Genomic DNA, 6,213 nt, shown 5'->3' on the forward strand with positions numbered 1-6,213 from the left:
TCCCCCGCCCGGACGACGCTGCCCCGGGCCCTGTGCTTGGTCTGCTGGTCGTTCCTACCGTGGCCACTACGGACCTTGAGGCCAGGCTCAACCTGGTCTTCGCTGCGATGCCTGATTTTGCTGACGTCACCAAACTTGAGGAGCGCCTGACTGCGTTCCTGAACACAGATAAGAACAAGATCTCTGTTCAGGCCCGCACGCAAATCTCGCACATGTTCGGCGAGGTCATGCTTCGTTGGGCAGAATATCGCGCACTGGCGCCCGACGCCAGGGGCCGGGCAGAGGTTTTCGTGCCATGTGGTCGGCGGAGAGTCGGGAGTCCTCTGACGCCAGGACCTGGGCCTCGCCTCCAACGCGGAGGCGCGACTCGAAGTGGCTGCCGCGCCCATCTCGCGGCCCACACCGCCAGCGGATCCGCGGCCTCCTACTTTTGCCGAAGTCCTCCGGGGCTCGGCACCGCTACCTCCCGCACAACCACCTGCGGAGGCCGTCTCGACAACGCGGCAAGTTAAACAAGATCATATTGCATTTTTAACATCTGCGCCTGCGGCAAACATATCGCCGCGCAATCTTATTTCGGCTTTAAAACAGAACATCTTAACTGAGGACGCGGGCATAGTCCCTGTTGTCCTACACCCGACGCCCGCTGGCGTTACACTACTTGCGAAAGATCCCGCGACAGTCGATAATTTGTGTGCCGCAGTGCGGTCAAACGAGACCACGCGCACTGTCATGAACGTCCGCGTAGCCGAGCGCCGCAAGCCACACGTCAGGATTTATGGCGCGGATCCTCCTGACGTCGCGAACGACGAGGTAGTACGCCCACTAAACATCAAGAATCCGGGCTTAGACCTAGATCCGCGTACCACTACCCGTCGCTATACTTGCACACAGCGTGACAGGGCGAACACACAAATCCTGTCCCTGGCCCCCGACGCCTTCCGGCGCCTCGTTGCTAGGGACAGGGTCATCATCGGCTGGTCCTTCGTGGCTGAGGACACTAATGTGCCGATGTGCACATCCTGCGCCTCCTACGGCCACTCGAGTAGGGCATGTCGTCAGGCCGCTCATGCAGACAGGGCGGTCTCTACGAAGTGTGCCGGGGCCCAGCTGGCCGAGACGCGTGCCGTTCGCGCTGGAGACGCGGTGGTTGCGTGCGCGGAATGCCGGAGAGCGGGCCGCGAGGGTTCCCCGCATCCCGCGGCTGCAGCATCCTGCCCCATACTGCGGGAACGGGTGGCCAGGTTGCGGGCCAGAACACATTATGGCTCGCCTTAGAACTAGGGTACCTGCGACGAGTGGAGGGCGGCCGCGCTTCATTCTCTCTTTTCGCGTCGTGGTTGGCGCTGCGCCTCGGGGCGCCCGCAGCGCCATCTCCGTTCGTTTTCTTCCTCTTATTTCTTATTTTTCCTCTGGCGGAGGTATTCCTCTTCTCCTTAATCGTCTTTATCACTGGATTGCGCCGCTCTCCTTTCGACAGCTCGCACCACTCACATCTTTTCCTTTTCGTTTCTTTTTGTTTTCGCACTTAGCCTTCGCTGACGCAGTTCTTTTTATTTTTCTTGCGCGGCTTGCCTGCTCACTCTATTCACTATCCATTAATTCATTAATTGCACCTCCGATTCGTTATTTCGCATTCTCCTGCTTTTGCCGTCTTCCCATATTAATTCGTTTAAGCGTCAACCACATTTTTGCTCCTTTTTCGTTCGCCCGCCTGCATTCACTGTCCTCTCGCTCCCGTCTAGGTTGCTGTGGACTGTCTTCGCGAGGACGGGTGTTTCTCGGGGCTCCACCTGTCGCCCGTGGGCCTGCAGTGTTGCCGTCGTGCTACTTCGTTACTACTTTCTTTCACTTCTCTTTTTACTAAATACTGTCATGGCTTTTAATTTTCCCTTCTCCTTCATTCTGGAAAACTTAGACCACTACAGGCGCACCACGGGTATTTTGGTTGCAAGGGTGGAAGACGCCGGTTTCGATTTCGCCCTGCTTTCGTTATGTCCGCGACGGCGCAATCCCGTCCATCCCACAGGATTGGCCGTTGTTTGAAGCATTAAACAACCCGCGATGCGCCATTCTGGCGTGACATCCCCGAGTCGACCTCTTCCCCATTCACGTGTCGCCGCGAGTCGTGGCCGTTCGGTGCACGCGCCGCTCGGTGTCATTTCTTCTACTCAGTATTTATGCGCCGCCACTCTCCGATAGCTCCCGTCCTCGGAGAGATTTCTGCTGCGCTCGCACTCGCAGCTGATGCTCCGGCGATGGTCGCCGGCGACTTTAACGCAAAGCAAGAGGTCTGGGGCCTCGAACTCTGCGATGCGCGTGGCGGGGAGCTCTTGCGCTTTGCTTCTGGAGCCAGCCTACTTGTCCTCAACGATCCTGCGTCTCAGCCCATCTACACCACGCGTTGCACAGATGGTTGGATTGATGTAACACTCGCGGGGTTTAGCTGGTCGGTGGCGGAAACAGAAACATTGTCCGAACACCGCCACATTGCGGTCCATTTCGGGGAGGGCGACGTGCCTCGAGGAAGGGTTCTGACCTGTCGTGGTTTGGCGCGTGTCATGGCTGCGCTGCGCCGCTCGCGTTTCTTTTCGGCGGCGGTTGGCGGCGACCTAGGCACGGGGAGTGCACTGGACATGATTATAACAAAATTTAATGACATTTTCGAGCGGCAGCGCCGTCGCTACTCGTCCGCTCGCAGGGTCGCTCCGTCGGGCCGCGGGGGGGGGGGGGGGCGTCGTGGTGGACGAATGACATGGCCCTCGAGCGCAAACGCGTGCGTGCGCTGCGCAGACGGTACCAGTGTGCGCGCGACGATTCCATTCGCACCTTCTTAAGGACCGACTTCAACGGAGCCCTGGCCCATGTCGCGGCTGCGAGGGAGGCGGCCGTGCGCGAGCTAGCCCGTGAGGCAACGTTGCAAAACTTAATTGGACGACCCTTCAGGAGGGCGTTCGGCCGTTTGCGTGGACCCCCCCCCCTCCCCTGTTCCCTCCGGTTTTGAAGCCGGACGGAGATTTTACGGATTCCGTCTTGGCGACGGCCGGGGCCCTGCTCGAGGCGCAGGCCCCTAGCGACATGACCGAATTCGACACGCCCGCGCCCGTTGCATTGCGTGCTGCGGTGGCCCGTCCTGTTTTGGGCGGTCCAGAGGACGTTCCCTTTACGTTTGGCGGGGTCCAGTTGGCAGTCTTCCGCGCCAAACGGGGAACGGCCTCGGGCCTTGACGGGATTAGTCCCCGCATGCTGCGTGCGCTTTGGGCGACTCAAATTTCTTTCCTTAGGTTTTCAACGCTGCGCTGCGCCTCGGTCACCTTCCACGAATCTAGAGGCGGGGAAGAATGATCATCCTTTTGAAGCCCGGTCGGCCGCCCGAGGCCCCTACGTCGTACCGACCGATCGTCATAAACTCTGCCGTGGGGAAGGTGTTGGAGCGGCTATTATTTAATCGCCTTTATAAATTTTTTTGCCCTTCGTGGCGTGCACCACGATGCCCAATTCGGATTCACGAGAGGGCGGGGGCCAGTTGATGCCCTTTACGTGCTTGTTTCAAGATTAAGGCAGATACGGGACGCAGGCCTGCACGTACTGCTGCTTTCCATATATTTCCAGGGGGCATTTGACAGCGTGTCGCACCCATTGGCCCTGAGCTCTCTCGGCGATTGCGGATGTCGGAGGAACCTCTGCGCGTTGCTCCGTTCATTCCTTTCTGACCGAGAGGTGGTTTTCCGCTCCTCTGCGGGAGATGCAGTCGCGCGTCCCACCCTGGGCAGCCCACAGGGATCCCCGCCGTCTCCCGTGCTATGGAATATAGTAGTGCGTGGCCTTTTGGCGCTGCCCATGCCGGAGGGCGTGTCACTTCAGGCGTATGCGGACGACGTCGCCGTCCTGGTGCCTGGAGCCAATAGGAAGGAGCTCGAGCAATTGGCGGACGATGCGCTCGGCCGAGTCGCTACTTGGGCGAGTGTTGCGAGAATGACCATCTCCCGCGACAAGACGGTGCGCGTGCTGTTACGTTTCGCCTACGACGCGCGGTATAGCCGGCGCGGATGCAACGGACGCCGGGGCTTCGTTCAAAGTGGCGGTCATTTTGGGCCTGTTCAGTGCTGCCGTAACGCCTCCCGCCAAGCGCGTCCAGGCAGGTTTCAATGCCACGTGTCTTCGTGTGTGCGTGTGTGTGCATGTTGGTGCCCACGCTTGTCAAAGCGCGGCAGCCGGGGAGAGGAGCTCCCCAACTGGGAGGCAAGGAGGTCTGACCGGCGCCGGCCCGGCGGACGCGTCACTTCACGTCTCAACATGTCCGTGCGTCGCCGTCTTGTGCGACTCATCCCGAGCCGTTCCTTCTTGCCCTCGACTCCGTGGGTATAAAAGCAGCTGCCCCGGACGCCAAAGAGAGACTTCGATTTCTTCCTTCGAGTAACGTGGTCGCCCTGACCGGCTGCTCTTTTGCGATGCCAGAATAAACAAGTCGTTCTGTTGGCAGTCGACTCATCCTTTGCCAGGACCTTCGGATGTTTCCAGCTGTGCCCCAGGCCGCAACGCTACCCTTGGGGCTTGCAACCCATTTGCAACAACTGATTGCCAGCGGTGAGATCCCGACAACGGAGGCCAGCAGCGAAGATATGCGGTCAACTGTATGCTGAGCAGCACAACGACCATCCGGGAGCAGTGCAACGAGCCCTGTGTGATGACTGGTTGCCTGCAGCGGAACGACTGCGCTGAATTCTTGGCTGCGAGGTTTGGTGAGTGCGGGACTTTCTTCTTCTGAGTTTTACCAGGCTTTTGTTAGTGTCAGAAACAGAGCTGGTAATTGTGGTTGTCGTTGCTGCCGGGTTAGTTTGCGGCAAGACGATAGTAGGCAGTAGAGAAAGCAGCATTCGGAGCAGCCATGGATTTGAAGTCGTTGCGCAAACCGAAATTGCTGGAGCTTGCAAGAGAGTTGGGTCTGGATGTCTCAGACAAACTCAGAAAACCAGAACTGCTAAGGGCTATTCTTGAGTTGGAGGCTGAGGATGACGAACTGTCGGAATGCCTTGAGACCATTGAGGAGAGGGAGCAAAAAGAGAAAGACGAGCGCGAACGTAAAGAACAAAAAGATAAAGAGAAAGACGAGCGCGAACGTAAAGAGCAAAAAGAGAAAGACGAGCGCGAACGTAAAGAGCAAAAAGAGAAAGAAGAGCGCGACCGTCAACACGCTTTGGAAATGAAGCGTCTCGAGGTAGAGATGGAACGCGCTCGTAATGGAAGTCAGGCACACGGTGCAGGAGAACGAGTATCGTTCAAAATGACTGACCTGATGCGGCCGTTTAAGCTTGGAGAGGGCATTGGTTTGTTCCTGGTTAACTTTGAGCGAACGTGCGAGAAGCAGGGGTTCTCTCGGGAAACGTGGCCACAGCGCTTGCTCACTTTGTTACCCGGCGAGGCGGCCGACGTAGTCGCTCGCTTGAAGAGAGAGGAGGCAAAGGATTTCGACCAAGTGAAATCGAGTCAGCTAAAAAAGTACAAGCTGTCAGCGGAGGCGTTCCGTCGGAAGTTTCGGGAAAATGAAAAAGGCAGAAGTGAGTCATATACAGAGTTTGCCTACAGGCTTATGTCAAACATGCAGGAGTGGCTCAAAGAAGAGAAAGCGTTTGGTGACCACGAGAAAATTCTGCAGTGTTTCGGGCTAGAACAGTTTTATAGTCGGTTACCTGAGAACGTGCGGTATTGGGTCTTGGATAGGCCAGACGTTAGTACAGTGGCTGCCGCCAAGCTAGCCGAGGAGTTTGTGACGCGTCGGGCTCGCGGAGCTAAGGACGGTCAAAAGGGTGAATTTGGCTCCAAGTCTGAGAGGCCGAAGTTCACACCCATGAGAGCAAGGGGGGACACACGTAGTGCGGATGCGAGTGAAAGCAGTCCGACCGAACGTAAGGAGACGGCGGCAGCCGAAGCCGAACGCAGAAAGCGGTTCGAGAGGAGGCAAGCGCGCGTGTTATACGTGCCAGAAGCCGGGTCACTTTTCGGCGCAGTGTCCAGAAACAAAAAGAAAAGTCGTGTGTTTGTCATTATGTAGCAATGACGAGAACATGAAGCTTCTCGAGCCTTACATGCGAGACTTCCTCGTGAACGGGAAAGAGTGCCGAGTGCTTCGTGATTCCGCAGCTACAATGGATGTAGTTCACCCCTCTTACGTAGAACCCGATATGTTCACGGGCGAGTGCGCATGGATCAAGC

The sequence above is a fragment of the Amblyomma americanum genome, chromosome 1 (assembly GCF_052857255.1).
Source record: "Amblyomma americanum isolate KBUSLIRL-KWMA chromosome 1, ASM5285725v1, whole genome shotgun sequence".
NCBI lineage: Eukaryota > Metazoa > Arthropoda > Arachnida > Ixodida > Ixodidae > Amblyomma > Amblyomma americanum.